Here is a 19,026-nt window from a genome sequence, read left to right as displayed (position 1 = left end):
TATGCACGTTCAGTATTTCATTAAAGAGCACATTCCTGCTCAGAGACATAACAGATATATTTGCAGTGAAAGAATTTTATTTATTTTCCTAATATGAACTCAGCCAGAACCACATGGAGAAAGACCAAAAGATTTATTACCTTTAAAATCCATTCATCTAGCTTTGAAAGACTTTTCTCCAAATACCAATTGAAATGATTTTATTACTTTCAATTCTTATTGAAGTGCTTATAGTTAAAGTCTTCAAAGAGACAATTATCAAAATGTAAGACAAATAGGAGTATAACTATATAGGTTCAATAAATCAAATGCAAAGACATATCTTTTATTAATCATTTTTTAAAAAATAAAAGGAAAGTTATAGGAACTATTTTGTGAAATCCAAAGAGCTATTATAAGAGTGAATTTAAGTTTAGTGTTTTATTATAAGTAAACTTTTACACATCCATTTATTTCATTTATAGGGAAAAGTCCCAATGAAATCAAACACAAAGGAGGAAGGAAATAGTAGGAAATGTTTTCTTTAGTGGGCTTGTATTATGATGGTTAAAGTCTCTAGTCTTCATGGAGAATAGATGCCATCAATAGATTTGAATATAGTTAAAATAATTCCGTAGATATTTCATCAGACTCCAAAACCAATTCCACAATCCTGTACCATTAAGACTAATGTGAAATCACTTACAAAATTACCAGGAGAATTGAAGGAGCCTTCAAAAATATGCTAGTAGAAACATCATTTTGTAGAAAAGGAAATTGAAGTCTGAAGAGATATACTTTAATCCAATTAATGAGCCACCCAAAATTAAAAGATCCAATGTTTAGTTGTAGAACCTTGCTTTTGAGCCCTAGTATGTGGTATAATTCTATCAACACCTCATTCAACAGGCTTTGTTCAAAGTGCCTTTGACTAGTTTCCAAGATCTAGTTCACATTCAACAGAGATTTTCTTCTCAAGTTTCCTAGGAATGTATCCAAATATTTTGAAAGTAATTCTAAATAAATGTAACAAAATGTTTCCAAGTCAAGTTAGTATTGTCTAGAGAAAGTACTATCCAATAAAAATATTTTCTAATAGGTACTTTGAAAAAGCAAAAAGAAACAGATGAATAAATTTTAGTAATATTTATTTAACTCTACATATCAATCCTTTCATCATGTAATCAATGTTAAAATTAATTGGATATTTTAAACTCTTGTTTTCATACTCAGTTTTCAAAATCAGTGTGGATTTTACATATACAGCACATATCATTTGGACTAGACATGTTTCAACTGCTCAATACCCAATTGTGGCGTGTGGCTACCATATTAGACCATATGGATCTAGAGTGATGACCATTATTCAATTCTGTATTAAAGTTAAACTACTTGAGTCTAATTTACTACTGAATAAATAATTTGATTGGCAATTTTGGATTCCATAAGTATTAGGAACTTTTCTCATATTCTGGACTTCATATTACATGTATATTGGATTTCTCTTCTTTTTCTCTCTTTTTTTTTTTTTTTTCCTTTTATTTATCTCCCTCTTATTTTCTGCTGAGTTCTGGGGGAATTCCTTTAACTGCTGTTCTAATTCATTGGCTTAATTTTCCATGGGATCTCATCAGTTCTTTAGTGTCTCCATTGAATTTTTTTCCATTGCCATCTGGTCCTGGACTTTTATTTGTAGGGAGTGATTTTATGACATCTTCAATTTCATTTCTAGTGATCGGTCTGTTCAGTTGGTCTGTTTCTACTTGATTCAGTTTTGGCAGGCTGTAAGATTCTAGAAAATTGTCCATTTCTTCCAGATTGTCAAACTTGTTGCCATATAGTTGTTCATAGTATTCTCTTATGGTTTTTTGTATTTCCGCTGTATCTGTTGTGATTTCTCCTTTTTCATTTATAATTTTGGTTATTTGGGTTCTTTCTCTCCTCTTTTTAGTGAGTCTGGCCAGGGGTGTGTCAATTTTGTTCACCTTTTCAAAGAACCAGCTCTTGGTTTTATTAATTTTCTCTATTTTTTTTTTTTTTTGTCTTTTGTCTTTTTTGTTGTTGTTGTTGTTGTTATTGTTGCTATTTCTTGGGCCGCTCCTGCAGCATATGGAGGTTCCCAGGCTAGGGGTTGAATCGGAGCTGTAGCCACCGGCCTACGCCAGAGCCACAGCAACGCGGGATCCCAGCCGCGTCTGCAACCTACACCACAGCTCACGGCAACACCAGATCGTTAACCCACTGAGCAAGGGCAGGGACAGAACCCGCAACCTCATGGTTCCTAGTCGGATTCGTTAACCACTGAGCCACGACGGGAACTCCTCTATTGTTTTTTGAGTCTCTATTTTATTGATTTCTTCTTTGATCATTATGATTTCCTTCCTTCTGCTGACATTAGGACTTTTTTCTTCTTCTTTTTCTAATTCGTTTAGGTGGAGGGTTAAGTTGTCAATTTGGGATCTTTCTTCTTTTGTGAGAAAGGCCTGTATTGCTATAAATTTCCCTCTGAGCACTGCTTTCGCAGCATCCCATAGATTTTGAGAGGTTGTGTCTTCATTATCATTTGTTTCAAGGTAGTTTTTAATTTCCTTCTTGATTTCCTCATTGACCCATTGGTTTTTTAGTAGCATGTTGTTTAGTCTCCATGTAGTAGGTTTTTTCTCTTTCCTTTTCCCATGGTTGATTTCTAATTTCATGGCATTGTGGTCAGAGAAGATACTTGAGATAATTTCTATGCTCCTAAATTTATTGAGATTCGCTTTGTGTCCCAACATGTGGTTGATTCTTGAGAATGTTCCATGAGCATTTGGGAAGAATGTGTATTCTGATTTTTTTGGATGTAGTGTCCTGAAGATATCAGTTAAGACTAACTTTTCTATTGTTTCCTTTAGGATCTCTGTTGCTTTATTGGTTTTCTGTCTAGAGGATCTGTCCATTGATGTGAGGGGGGTATTAAGTTCTCCTACTATGATTGTATTCTCATCAATATCTCCCTTTATGTCTGTTAATATTTGTTGTATGTATCTGGGTGCTCCTGTATTTGGGGCATATATGTTGACGATAGTAACATCCTCTCCTTGGATGGATCCCTTAATCATTAAATAGTGTCCTTCTTTATCTTTCTTTGTGTCTTTTGTTTTAAAGTCTATTTTGTCTGATATGAGTGTTGTGACTCCTGCTTTTCTGTCATGTCTATTGGCGTGAAATATTTTTCCCCACCCTTTCACTTTCAATCTGAATTTTATCAAACATATAAAGAGGAAGTGGTGCCCATCCTCCTTAAACTCTTTCAAAAGGTTGAAGAAGAAGGAATACTCCCAAAGACATTCTATGAGGCCACCATCACCCTCATTCCAAAACCAGACAGAGATACCACCAAAAAAGAAAACTATCGCCCAATATCATTGATGAATATAGATGCAAAAATTCTCAACAAAATCTTAGCCAACCGAATCCAACAACATACCAAAAAAATTATACACCATGACCAGGTTGGGTTCATCCCAGGTTCACAAGGATGGTTCAACATATGCAAATCAATCAGCATCATACACCACATTAACAAAAAAAAAGTCAAAAATCATATGATCATCAATAGACGCAGAAAAAGCATTTGACAAAGTCCAACATCCATTCATGATCAAGACCCTCGCCAAAGTGGGTATAGAGGGAACATTCCTGAATATAATCAAAGCCATTTATGATAAACCCACAGCAAATATAATCCTCAATGGGGAAAAACTGAAAGCCTTCTCACTCAAATCTGGAACAAGACAGGGATGCCCACTCTCACCACTGCTCTTCAACATAGTTTTGGAAGTCCTAGCCACAGCAATTAGACAAACAAAAGAAATAAAATGCATCCATATAGGAGGAGAAGAGATAAAACTGTCACTGTATGCAGATGACATGATACTATACCTAGAAAACCCTAAGGACTCAACCGCAAAACTCCTTGAACTGATTAATAAATTGAGCAAAGTAGCAGGCTATAAGATTAACATTCAGAAGTCAGCTGCATTTCTGTATACCAGCAATGAAACATTAGAAAAGGAATACAAAAATACGATACCTTTTTTAATTGCACCTCACAAAATCAAACACCTCGGAATACACCTGACCAAGGAGGTAAAGGACCTATATGCCGAGAACTATAAAACCTTAATCAAAGAAATCAAAGAAGATGTAAAGAAATGGAAAGATAGTCCATGTTCCTGGATTGGGAAAATCAATATTGTAAAAATGGCCATACTACCCAAAGCAATCTACAGATTCAATGCAATCCCTATCAAATTACCCATGACATTTTTCACAGAACTAGAACAAACAATCCAAACATTTATATGGAACCACAAAAGACCCAGAATCGCCAAAGCAATCCTGAGAAACAAAAACCAAGCAGGAGGCATCACTCTCCCAGACTTTAAGAAATACTACAAAGCCACAGTCATCAAAACAGTGTGGTACTGGTATCAAAACAGACAGACAGACCAATGGAACAGAATAGAGAACCGGAAATAAACCCTGACACCTAGGGTCAGTTAATCTTTGACAAGGGAGGCAAGAACATAAAATGGGAAAAAGAAAGTCTATTCAGCAAGCATTGCTGGGAAACCTGGACAGCTGCATGCAAAGCAATGAAACTAGCACACACCCTCACACCATGCACAAACATAAACTCCAAATGGCTGAAAGACTTAAATATACGACAGGACACCACAAACTCCTAGAAGAAAACATAGGCAAAACACTCTCTGACATCAACATCATGAATATTTTCTCAGGTCAGTCTCCCAAAGCAATAGAAATTAGAGCAAAAATAAACCCATGGGACCTCATCAAACTGAAAAGCTTTTGCACAGCAAAGGAAACCCAAAAGAAAACAAAAAGACAACTTTCAGAATGGGAGAAAACAGTTTCAAATGATGCAACCAACAAGGGCTTAATCTCTAGAATATATAAGCTACTTATACAACTCAACAGCAAAAAAACCAATCAATCAATGGAAAAATGGGCAAAAGACCTGAATAGACATTTCTCCAAAGAAGATATACAGATGGCCAACACACACATGAAAAAATGCTCAACATCGCTGATTATAAGAGAAATGCAAATCAAAACTACCATGAGATACCACCTCACACCAGTCAGAATGGCCATCATTAATAAATCCACAAATAACAAGTGCTGGAGGGGCTGTGGAGAAAAGGGAACCCTCCTGCACGGCTGGTGGGAATGTAAACTGGTACAGCCACTATGGAGAACGGTTTGGAGATACCTTAGAAATCTATACATAGAACTTCCATATGACCCCGCAATCCCACTCTTGGGCATCTATCCGGACAAAACTCTACTTAAAAGAGACACATGCACCCGCATGTTCATTGCAGCACTATTCACAATAGCCAGGACATGGAAACAACCCAAATGTCCATCGACAGATGACTGGATCCGGAAGAGGTGGTATATATACACAATGGAATACTACTCAGCCATAAAAAACGATGACATAATGCCACTTGCAGCAACATGGATGGAACTAGAGACTCTCATCCTGAGTGAAATGAGCCAGAAAGACAAAGACAAATACCACATGATATCACTTATAACTGGAATCTAATATCCAGCACAAATGAACATCTCCTCAGAAAAGAAAATCATGGACTTGGAGAAGAGACTTGTGGCTGCCTGATGGGAGGGGGAGGGAGTGGGAGGGATCGGGAGCTTGGGCTTATCAGACACAACTTAGAATAGATTTCCAAGGAGATCCTGCTGAATAGCATTGAGAACTTTCTCTAGATACTCATGTTGCAACAGAACAAAGGGTGGGAAATAAAAATGTAAGTGTAATGTATACATGTAAGGATAAGCTGACCCCCTTGCTGTACAGTGGGAAAATAAAAAAAGTATAAAAAAAAATCCACAATTAAAAAAAAAAAATGAGAACACACCAGTACTTGAACAAAAAAAAAAAAAAAGAATTTTTTTTCCGTTGCAACTAGATAGATGTCATTTACTGCTAAAATAATAATTCCTTTAATGTACATGCACTTTAAACATAATGAAGACAGAAAGTAAGAATTTGTTTTTTAAATTCCATTTTCAAGAAAACAAGCAGTTCTAAATTACACATAACCATGATGGATTAATCAACAACTACTGAACAAATCTACTGTGTTTCTGCACCATAAGAACAAGTTTCAATATTTCCATTTCAAAGACATGAATTAAACAGTCTGTCATGCTAATTTGTATTTTTAAAAATCCTAATATTTCCATTCAAATAAAGGATGTGACATATTTTCAATGGTAGATAAGATTAAAGGGCAAAAAAAGAAGATGGACAGAGTTTCTACAGAGTTTTGATAGTCCTATAATTTAACAGTAACTAATAATAACCTAGATGATAATCTTGAAATCACACATCTGCAAAGTTATTGCCATACATCTTAGAGGTTTTATAGGTTTTGAATTTTACTTTTCATCATAAGAATATCTACAAATAGGAAATTCCTAGATAAAGAGTCCATTCTTTTTCTCACTCTTTTATTTCACTTTTTTTTTCCAGCTGTTCCTGCAGCATATGGAATCTGAGCTGCTATGCCACAGCTTCAGCAATGGTGGATCCTTAACCCACTGCACTGGGCCAGGATGGAACAGGCAACGCCATAGAGAGAAGCCAGATCATTAACCCACTGTGCCACAGGGGGAACTCCAAGATCTATTTTTTTATTGAAAGTTAAATTAATTTTAACTTTATATAATAAAAATTTCAAATTTGCCACCAATGAAAGATTCAAGATGAATTTTGGAAATACTGTATTAGTTACTTTATTTTGGAGAAAAGTTTAAAAATGAATATCCTGAGTTTGCTTAAGTTACTTTAAAATGTGTCCTCCCATTCATGTCATGATACATCTGAGACCAGGTTCTCTACTGTGAAGAGTACTGCAATGAAACACAGAAACATCTTCCCCCTCAGTAACGTTATCATAAATTCATTTATATAGGCTAATTTTTTTAATTTTATGATTTTTATTTTTTTCCATTATAGTTGATTTACATTGTTCTGTCAATTTCTACTGTACAGCAAAGTGAATCAGCCATACATACATATACATATATATATCCATACATCCATCATCCATATATATTTATATATATAGTTCCCTGTGCTATACAGCAGGATTTCATTGTTTCCCCACTCCAAATGCAATAGTTTGCTTCTATTAACCCCAGACTCCCAGTCCATCCCACTCCCTTCCCCTTCCCTTTGGCAACCACAAGTTTCTTCTCCAAGTCCATGACTTTCTTTTCTGTGGAAATGTTCATTTGTTCTGTATGTTAGATTCCAGACATAAGTGATATCATAAGGTATTTTTCTTTCTCTTTCTGACTTCAATTAATATGTGAGTCTCTAGTTCCATCCGTGTTGCTGCAAAGGTGTTATTTTGCCATTTGAATGTGATTATTTTCATTTTCAACTGAGGCACTATTTCTTGATCTTAGATGACTCTCTTTGATAGATGTAATTTACCCTTCAGTCTCCCTGATATTATAGAGTTTCTATTAATCTTCTGTCTTTGAATTTATTTCATTTGATTACTCAGAATACATTTCCCTTCTTTTATACTATGCAATTTTTGTATAATATTATATTGGTAATTTATTTTTAAGTGCTGTGGCAAAAAAATTTAAGCACATGTGTGAAAGTACAGATAGTTAGGGTTTGAAGCAACTAAGCACATGGCTTCTCTAGCACGTGATTTCAAATAATACCTAAAAGTACAGCAGAGGGACCATCACAGTAAAGATGGCTAGGAATTAGTTTGATGAATTTTAGTGACATTCAAGATATGTAGGTCATCAGAATGGTAACACATCTCTGGCATGAATAATATGTAAATATCCAGTTTGCCCAGGTACTGAACATCTTTGGAGTAAAACATGTTATCTAGAAGTCTATGTGATACAAAGTCTGAGTTACAAAGAGGACCGTGTGGTCAAACTCAGTTACAAACTAGGCTGATTCTGCTGTCAGATGTGTTTGCATTCTTGTAAGTGTGACAGAAAATACATTCATCCCAAAGTCTGCAAGAATATATATGATGTTTGGTACTTTCCCGTTACTAAATATGGTCCATTTGGCATATTTGGTTTAAACTTACTTTTGTTTTTAACAGACTGCCTGATAACCAGATGCCACACAGTGCATACTCAACTTGATCTCCAGAGGCCGCCAGTTGTTGAACAGCCAACTGGATCAGGTCAGTTTCAAATAATAGATTTAGTCTTTTATCCTATCGCTTTCTTAATCCTCATGAAGAAAATTTGGTAAGCTTGTTACTGTCATATAAGTACCCACTAGATGTTATGCGGGTTTTTGTTAAATCATAGCTCTTATTTAAAGAGAAAGAGGAAACTTTGTCCTCTCTCTGGTTTTATTTGGTAGTTTGTATTACTTGTGAGGTGTAGAGAAGGAGTATATAGTTGGGACAGCTAAGAAGCAAAGGAAGATACCTGTGATGGCAGCCTGGAGAGCCTGAGCTTCTCTGATTGGCTTGCCTGGTTCTGTAATAGTGTTCCTGATGCAAACGGGCATTCCTCTTCCAGGACAGGGGCAGTCTCTACAACCTGAGATGTGATCAGGATTGGCTGGTCCACCACATCCTGTTTGGTTCTCTCACTATTTTCTCCTACGTGTCTTGGGGACCTCTTCATACAGCAATGGCTGCTTGGTGCTCCACAATTTAGGAATCAGAGAGAGACAAGCAGACTCTAACGATCACATGGTAATGTCCATTCTGTGAAAAAAGGGCAAGAAAAGATTTGTAAAGCCTTGATATGACAAACTACTTTCCAGTGTCATTTCGATGTTGCCTTTTCCTATCACCTTACATTCCAACCAGATTCCATTAAATGAGGAGGTCAAAGTGTATAACTTTCCTGTTCTCTTGCCCTCCTCTAGTCTTCATCCTTGACCTACAAATACAGCATTATATTTGAGATGACCCAGGATTATACCAGTTCTACAGATCCCAGGGCATGGGTTCCTACAGAAAGTCATAATAAAACATATGTAACTCCATTCCAGCCACCTTCTAAGGTATAACTGAGATAGCAGAAACATTCTAAAATGTTTACTAGGCTACCATAAAGGAACATCACTAAAGAAATATAGGGCCATTCACAGAAAATATTCATCTTAAAAACAAAATGGAAAATTAGATCATTCCTTTGGAAAAAAAAACACGAAGGATTTATATTTTGTACTTGCATCTACGTGTTTGCTAAGTCACTCCAATAATATTTTAATATTAAGCATCTTTATAATCTATAGTTTATCTTCATCATTTCAGGCCTTCAAAGTTTTCATTGTTTCCTATATTTTGAAATATGATAGCTATTCTTTTATTTCATATTTATATAATAAATATAAAGGAATTTATGAAAGGGGAAAGTTCAGTGTTAAATGGAATTAAAATCCTAATTTGAAAAACATGCTAGAGAACATTCACAATTCTTGACTTTTTCATCAATTCCAATTTCAAATATTTGTTGTATGTATAATGACTTTACTTTTTTCTTTCTCTGCTCTGGGAGGAAATCTGGAAATATTTTCATATTATGAAGTCTTAGATTTGCTCTTTCATTTGATTCTCAGAAAATATCTGCATTCTCACTATATGCCCAATGTACAGAATTCTTTAAAGGCATTGTTTTTCTTCAGGCATGCATTTAATAGTATGAAAACTGCTTGATTACTAAAAAGACTCGACTCAGAAAAGAAAGTGATTTCTTCACATGTCTATGGTTTCATTTGTAAAAGGCTGAAAATGTGTACACCCTATGCACAAAGAATAGCCTGACACATAATCTTCTATTTACTCAATGCAGTTTCTTCTATTGAATCTGTGGATTCTGATAGGATCAAATTGTTTTCCCCTATGATGATCTTATAATGAGGATGCTGTATAGTTGGAAGAGTAATTGAAAAGATCTAGGAGTCTCTGAAAATATGTAAAAAAAATAAAATTCTCCGAAATAACTTTATATTCTAGATGAAAATAAAAACAAATTTTAATGCTATTTTTTTGCTCAAAATATTTTAAAGCATTGTATTTAAGGCCCACTGAAAGATGATCTGTTTGAAAGCTATTTGCAGAGATTACAGCAACAGAAGCAAAAGCACATAGTTTGGGTAGAAGGAACATGGATATCAAAAAGACTTCTGTCAGGAAGAATATTCTGAACCCTGATGGTTCTCCCTTCCAATTATACAGCAGATACAGTATCAATAAAATCCTGCAATGAAATTCAAGCGCTGTACTCAGCTGACAGTTTTTTCTGTTGCTTTTTCTTTTAGCAAATTAGATCTTCCATGAGCTATCTATTGTGTAAAAGACTTGCATTTATGTGAGAGGGATTTTCCCTCTTCTATAGTATAATGTTATTGTATGTGATCAGCTAACTTCTCCTTCTATTTTTTTTTTTTCTCACTTTTTAGCACTGCATCCATGGTATATGAAGGTTCCCAGGCTAGGGGTCCAATCAGAGCTACAGCAGCCTACCCCACAGCCATAGCAACATCAGATCCAAGCTGTGTCTGTGACCTACACCACAGCCCACAGCAATGCCAGATCCTTAACCCACTGAACAAGGCCAGGGATCGAACCTGCAACCTCATGGTTCCTAGTGGGATTCGTTTCTGCTGTGCCACGATAGGAACTCCTTGAATCTCTTTCTTATGACAAGGTATGACCATTGACATTCAAAATCAAATACCTAGGTGTTACATTTCAGATAACTTCAGAACAAGCTTGAAATATGAGAACTATAGTAAAACTATCTGAAGGATGATGACTCAATAGAGGCACAAATAAGGCAGAAATAGATGAACAAATATTATTGATATTTCACCCAAGTAAAACAAAAGGAAAAGACATTAAGATAAACTCAGCAGAAGATGAATAGATATTTCCCTTCAATCTAAGTATGTAATTATTCTAGAACTGTAGGTATATAAACTATATGCTATTTCTTCATTTAATGTTATATATGCCAAAATACTCAAACTCAGTAAGTGAGGAAATTTATTGAAATGGTTTTTAGCTCTAGTTTTAGGTTGAAGGGTCAAATGTAAAAGAAACAAATTAACAAAGAATTTATTAAAAAAATATATATAAGCATTTACAGGTGTAATGAAATTAACCTGTGTCCTCCATCTACACATGAAGAGTGACTACATAAAACTATAGCATAGTGACACTAATTAAGAAGTCCTTAATTAGTTAATAAAATTTAATTAAGCTTGACATTTTATTTTTGTTACTATGAAAAGAAAGAAATAAAATATCTGATAGATAATTTTAATCACAAGGTTTGATACCAAAGGGAGCATGAAATTAATCAATGCAATTAAATTGAGCACTCTGCTCAGTTGAGGTTTGAAATGGTACTGGACTTTGAGACTGATTTTATTATCATTTAGGCTTATATTTGTTAAATTACATGATGATAATTATGTATTTGAGAATGTGAAAATTTTTCAACCAAAATTATGTAAAGGGTAAACACATGGGCTTATAGCTGAAAAGTACCAGGAACTATTTCTCCCTTAACCTTTTCTTTTTTATCCAGCTTGATCATCTATCTGAGGAAAAGCTCTCGAAAAGCTATTTAGTAAGTAATAAAGTATCCCCCTCCAAAGTGCATAGTCCCAAGGGATTTAGAAATGTGGTCCTACGGATTAGAAAGAATTTACTTAGGAGGGAAGTTATAAATGATTAAAGCACACTACTGCAACAAATTATATCAGGGATTTCACAAAGGCATTCTATTTAATTCCCTAAATACTACAGCATTAAAGCCTAGAGTATGATGTTACCAAAAAGATTATATTATTAAAAAAGTCGGGTAAAACCCAGTTACCAGTGAGAGGATTACATTGATGTTTTAAAAGATAGCTGGTTTGTTCAATATTATTAACAATAATAGAAAGTAATCAGAAGAGAGAGTATCTGTTTGATGCTTTCTGTCTGATTAATAAATGGAATAGAGAGCAAAGGAAAACGTTTATCTTGTACAACTGGAAAAATATCAGTTGTATTTTGAATTCGCCAAATGATGTAATTTACACACACACACACACACACACATATCCTCTTATTAACTCATTCACAGAGACTAGTTAAATGATGTCTGAAAATTAGTTCTAGTGTGAATATGTCAGCTCTATTGAATTTTAATCCTAGCATAGAGAGGAATCATTTCCAGAAAAATAAAATAATTTTAATATAAAATTCCTTGCACTTTTAGAATTTGATAAGCCGAAAAGATGGAATTTGGATTCTTCAGCAATTCATCTTATTCAGATAAATCCAAACTTCTTTAAAATACTAAATGGTTTTTTTTTTTTGTCCTTTTTGCCATTTCTTGGGCTGCTCCTGCGGCATATGGAGGTTCCCATGCTAGGAGTCTAATCAGAGCTGTAGCTGCCAGCCTACACCAGAGCCATAGCAACATGAGATCCGAGCCGCATCTGCAACTGACACCACAGCTCACAGCAATGCCGGATCCTTAACCCACTGAGCAAGGCCAGGGATTGAACCAGCAACCTCATGGTTCCTAGTCAGATTTGTTAACACTGGGCCAGGACTGGAACTCCAATACTAAATGATTTTAATATGGGAACCAGCCTAAACATGTTTTGACTTTTGATATCTGAAACTTGTTATATCAGTCTTGACTACAGAAAATAAGCAAAGTGCAAGGGATGTACTTGAAAATTAGGACATTATAAAGAGAACAAAACTGTATTTAGTCTATTAAAGCAGATTATCAAAAAAATTAACTTAAAAAATTTTTTTGTAAAATTTTCAAACAATACAAAGCTTAATATTCCATAAGGAACACACTCAACCAAACCTGGTTATAATCTCATATTGTATTAAAAAAAATTGGAATTCCCAAATACTCCAGAGATGGGACTCTGCTTTGCTGTTATGTGTCATAGATTTGGAAAAGTTTCTGACAAGAATGTGAATGTCAAGGGAATGGGCTCTTTATTTTCATTTTCATGCTGATTGATAAAAAGACATGAGTTGAGTCATATTTGTTAAGTAACAAAGATCCTCCTTTATTTTTCTTTTCTTCAATGCCTAGAGCTTGGTAACAGGTGCTTTAAAAACATTTTTAAATTAAAAAGGTAGAAAAAGTTTCTATTTCTCATTACTCTGGAGTAATAACCCAAACAACCACTACAACAAAAGTCATCCTACTTCATCCCAGATCACAGTGATGATACCTGTGTAACAGCAGAAGACATTACTGGCTTCAGCTGGGTTTGTACATGAGAATAATCTATATATTCCTAATGACACTTCAAATTAAAAAAAAAAAAACCCACCCTTCTATGGCGGTGTAGAAATGTACTTGAATGTGGTTATTGTACCTCACTCCATTATCACAGTTTATGCCTGTCTTCAGCCTTAATCCTATTGATGAGCTCAGGAATGCTTGGATTATCATTTGTATTTTCATATCATCAGATGGATTTTCATATTATATCATCTGTATTTTCATGCCATGAAATCAAGTCAATATAGCTAACTCTACTTTTCCTTTTAAATCAAAAGTTGAATTCTCCTTGATATTTGTACATCTGACCAATATCAATTGTATATTCCTTGAGATCAATAGTGTACCATGTTTGGTATATTCAAAAGAAAACACATTAACTCCTCTTCTCCCCTACTCTAACTCACACCTAATAGTCTTTCAATATAGTTTTTCTTGTTAGTTACAAAATACTTTAAAGTAAGTAATTGTTGTCCTTTACCATTTTTCCTTCTTGTTTGGTAACCCATCATTGAATATACTGAGTGGCAAAGTGTTCAGATAAAGTACTCTTCCCAGGCACCTTTGCTGCTAGGTTTGACCATGTTACTAAATTCTGGTGAGAGATATGTGCACATGTTGCTAGGTGGGTATTCTATGGGCCTTTTTAAATGTGCTCATTTTGGCTCATTCACTTTCTACTCCCTGCCTGGTATATGAAAATAATAATAATAATTAAATAAATAATAATGCAACCATCTTGGACAATGCAAATCCTAATGAAGAAAAAAAAAACAGATAGTGGAGCAGTAGGTTGAAGTAGCCTGGGTCTCTGTTAATACTACATTGCTGTCATCTAGGCCTAGAATGCTTCCTACACACTTGACTCATAGCAGAAAGAACTAAACTACTACTTATTTTGACCGCTATTATTTCTGGTATCTGTTACAAACAGTAGAAGGCAATTTATTACTAACATAGTACACAAAGTTCCCAAGAGTCCTTCTAGAATTTCTTTCTCCAACCCAACAGTCAGTTAATCACTAAGTCCTGTCAGTTTAATTTCTTAAATTGATTTCAAATTTTCTGCTTTCTCTGTATTTCCACTTTCATTCCTTTAGTTCAAACACTTGTCATCCAGCATGGTACCACATCAGCTGACTCTAACTCATCTGCCTTGCTTCCCTAGGGCATATCATCCCTACTGTTGCCAGAGTGTTCTCTCTGAAATGATGATCTCATCATAATTTTCTCTTCTCCCCCTAATGTTCAAATACCTTAGATGACTAATTTCCAACAAGATAATTTTTTAGTGTGCCAAAAAATATGAATCTTGAAAATTGGCCTTGTCTCTGGTCTTAGGCTCTAGCAATACCAAAACACTGGTTGTTCCCTGAATACCCCTTCTATGCCTTGTCATTGCTGTTTAGTCTGTGGAATGCCTGTTCTCAGACTATTGACTCTGAGACTCTTATTCAGCAATTTGAAACATGTTTAAGTTTCTCTTTGAAGATTTCCTGACTCTCTGACTTGTTAAACACAATCTTCATTCTGTAAAATTCATTGTACACAATTCTACAGTTGAATATCACACTATATTGTTTATTGTTTATTTATTGTTGTAAATGAAACATGCCTGTTTCATTTACAAGAGACAGACAGAATGTATTATTCATATTCTTGCCTGTATTTACAGTTTCTGTCTTTGTACCTAGGATATAGTCAGACAGCCCACTCATGAAGTATTTAAGGAATTTGGATTGTAGTGTGGCTCCTTTTCTGGGATACTGTTAGTTAACAATTAACAAATCCCCAAGAGATGATGGCATCATCATCATGACTTCCAAGTAGAAATCAAAATCATCGAGATTATTATCTACATTAAATGGTCATTATGATTATTTTGTAGCAAGCTACTGTTGTGATAGGGCTAAGAGCTGGGGTTTTGGAAAGTCAAAAGAAAAACAGGTGGTGGCATAATGGTGTAAAGACCATTTTGTTACTGTAAATGGTAGCCAGCAACATTGACAACTTTGCAAGTAAATAGAACAACTGATTATGAGTTAAAATTTTACTGAAATTCTTCTCTGTTGAACTTCATTAAAGAGAAGTTATCATTCAGTTCTGTTCTCATAGGTTTATTTCTTCTCCATATCATTTGGTTGTGGTTATTTTATCATTCAGGCCCAACTAATAGAGAACAATCATTTACATGTTTCAAAATTCAGCTAATTTAGCCACTTCTTTACCTACTTAAACATCTTAGATGTTTAGAAAAAAACTTAAAACAAGCTTTACTGTTCTGAAATAGTTACAGCCCCTTTCTCAGACGTGTTATTTTTATTTATTTATTTTAAATTTATTTTTATTGAAGCATAATTGACTTACAGTGTGTGACATAAAAACTTTGCTGTATGCATAAAATATTCTTTTTCATATTATTTTTTCTTATAGGTTATAACAAGATATTGCGTATAGTTCCTTCTGCTATACAATGTGTCCTTGTTCATTATCTATTTTATATATAATGTTGCGTATATGTTAATCTCAAATTCCTAATTTATCTTTCCCTCCAGACATATTTTTAAAAACTGTTTTAAGAGAGTAAGTTGGTTTAGATACATTAGGTAAGATCTTTGGCATTCAAGCTTCAGAATTTAGAGGTTAGTAGAAAAGTAATTACTTTCTGTTAATACTTTACTCATTAGAATTGGGTATTTGATTTGATTCCCCCATTCTAATCTATGATAATCACTAACAGAGTGGCCCAATTTTGAAAACAACCCATTTTTTTCACAATACTATTGGTGTCCTCTCTGCATGCTATCAGACCACCAAATATTTTAATTTGGAAGCTTAGTCAACAAATAACCTTGCTAAACTGATCCACTCATAACACTGGCCTTTCAGAAATGCTGCTGTGACTCGACTCTGATGTAGTTAAAGTCAAATAAAACATTATTTCTTCCACCTTCAAAGACTCCAATCTATCCATGTACTTTTTATTATAAATAAGATAGATATCTTAAGTCTATAGATATACATGTTTTACATTTGATAGAATTTTGTTCCCTCTGTGCCTCAAATATTGGCTTTAATAGCACTAAAATTGCTGGTAGAGAAAAAAATTCCAGTCTTACTCCCCAAAGAAAATGAAATTTAAGTAAATGTGTAAGAGGATTATTTGATATTACAGGATATTTGAAGCTGCTTTTTAACCAGATGCCATGGCAGTTTCCCAGCTGAATTTTAAGTTACTTTCCCAGGGTCATAGAACAAGTATTAGAGGTAGGATTCACTCCTAGGTGAGTTGGCTCTTGGGTCTCCACATAAATCACTTTTTGCTGTAATGTCTCCAATATCCATTGATATTTTAAAAACCATGTTCACTTCGATTCAAAATGGTTCAACAAAGTTTATAGAGCCCTTACTATGATTTAATCAGACCCGAGATGCCTGACTCTGTAGACATCAAATTTGAATAGGGAGAAACAATGGACAATAGATTAAATAATAAATTAATGATAATAAATAGGAAAGCTTCCCTTTTATAAGATTGTAGGCAATCTATGGGGAAAAACCAAAAAAAAAAAAAAAAAACAGGTGTGAAGATACTGAAATATTTTGGAATGGATTATTCCTGAATTGTTTCTTATTTGTTAAGCTGTAACCCCTGGAGGCGTTTACTTTATCCACCAGAGAATAGTTTTTATACAGTTTATATAGATAATATACAATGAAGTCTTACAGTATTCACTCATTTCCAAAGTTATTTAGGTTAAGGATTTTTTTCTCCTACCTTTCAGTGAGGTTATGCCATATATTGTGTTTAATTAGATTTTTAATATCACAGTCTACATTCCATACTGGGATTTGATTTCCCAAATTATTTTCATTTAAAACAATTTTTACCCCAAAATACATGTTTTCTGCTATAGAGTTCTATGAGTTTTGACAGATGCACAATGTCATGTAGCCATCACTACAGTATCATACAAAATACATTTTCCCTGCAACTTATGGGCAAGGTTCCTACTGGAATCCAGGATGCAGTCAGTAGGAACACATCCCTTTAGTACATGATCTCTTCTTGGTTCTTGAGCCTGACAGCTTTCAGAATGAAACATACTATCAGTTCTCCTAGTTTTAGGCCTTTGGACTCAGACTTGACCTAAACTTTTGTTGTCCTGAGCTTGCCAGCTGCACATATAGGGACTTCTCAGCTCTGTACTTGTGTGAACCAGTTCTACCTTCTGCTATATATTCTTCTGAATATGTTCACATATATATTCATATATATTTTCATGTATATTCATATATATATATCCTATTGAGATACTGTTTTTTTTCTGGAGAGCCCTAACTACTAATACAATAGTTTATTTCTTTTTGTATTTATTTTCTATTTGGAGATCTCCAGTGGCACAGTGGGTTAAGGATCTGGCATTGTCACTGCAGCGGCTTGGGTCACTACTGTGACATGGGTTTGATCCCTGACCTAGGTGCTTCCATATGTCATGGGTATGGCCAAAACAAAAAATTTATGGTTTATGTTCTGTTGCATGGATGTACCCATTTGCTTAGCCTTTCACTTATTGAAGAACACCTTGGTTGCTCCCAGCTTTTAGCAATTGTGAATAAAGCTGCCATATGTAGGTTTCTGGGTAGAAATAAGTTTTCATCCTGTTTGAGTAAAGATATCTTGGAGCTCAATTGCTGGATTGTGTGCAAATGCTATGTTTAGCTTCCTAAGAAACTGTCTTCTGAGGTGGCTATACAATTTTGCATTCCCACCAGCAATGAATGAACTCTCTGCATCTTCACTTCATTTGGTGTCAATTTTTTGTATTTAATCATTCCATTAGGTGTCTGGAGGCATCTCATTGTTGTTTTAATTTACATTTCCTTAAAAACAAAATATAGTGAGAATTTTTTTAATATAATGAATTTTATTTTTTCCATTATAGCTGGTTTACAGTGTTCAGTCAATTTTCTACTGTATAGCATGGAAACCCAGTTACACATACATGTATATATTCTATTTTCTCACAATTGTCATGCTCCGTCATAAGTGACTAGACAAAGTTCCCAGTACTACACAGCAGGATCTCATTGCTAATCCATTCCCAAGGCAATAGTCTGCATCTATTAACCCTAAGCTCCCAATCTATCCCACTCTCTCCCCCTCCCCCTTGGCAACCACAAGTCTATTCTCCAACTCCATGATTTTTTTTCCTGTGGAAAGCTTCATTTTTTTAAATCATTTATTTACATATATATTTTTTCTACTATACAGCATGGTGACCCATTTACACATACATGTATACATTCTTTTTTCTCACATTGCGTGTTCATTTGTGCCCTATGTTAGATTCCATATATAAGTGATATCACATGGTATTTGTCTTTCTCCTCAGTATGAGAGTCTCTAGTTTCATCCTTGTTGTTGAAAATGGAATTATTTTGTTCTTTTTATGGCTGAGTAGTAGTACCTTGTTTATATATATATATCACATATTCCTAATCCAATCATCTGTCAATGGACATTTGGGTTGTTTTCATGTCATGGCTATTGCTAATAGTGCTATAATGACATGCGGGTACATGTGTCTTTTTCAAGTAAAGTTTTGTCTAGATATATGCCCAAGAGTGGGATTGCTGGGTCATATGGTAATGATATGTATGGTTTTCTAAGGAACCTCCACACTG

General features: G+C 34.6%; 1 long non-coding RNA gene across 1 annotated transcript in view; it reads left to right on the top strand.

Moving 5' to 3' along the window:
* Positions 1-19,026, top strand: part of LOC110255482 — a 214,209-nt gene that overhangs the window by 183,461 nt on the left and 11,722 nt on the right. The window contains exon 3 of the long non-coding RNA XR_002335851.1: positions 8,163-8,246. This is a non-coding gene — a long non-coding RNA (uncharacterized LOC110255482). The remainder of the gene's footprint in view (positions 1-8,162; positions 8,247-19,026) is intronic.

This window comes from Sus scrofa, chromosome 9 (genome assembly GCF_000003025.6).
Source record: "Sus scrofa isolate TJ Tabasco breed Duroc chromosome 9, Sscrofa11.1, whole genome shotgun sequence".
Lineage (NCBI taxonomy): Eukaryota > Metazoa > Chordata > Mammalia > Artiodactyla > Suidae > Sus > Sus scrofa.
This window is presented reverse-complemented; position numbering and strand designations above follow the sequence as displayed.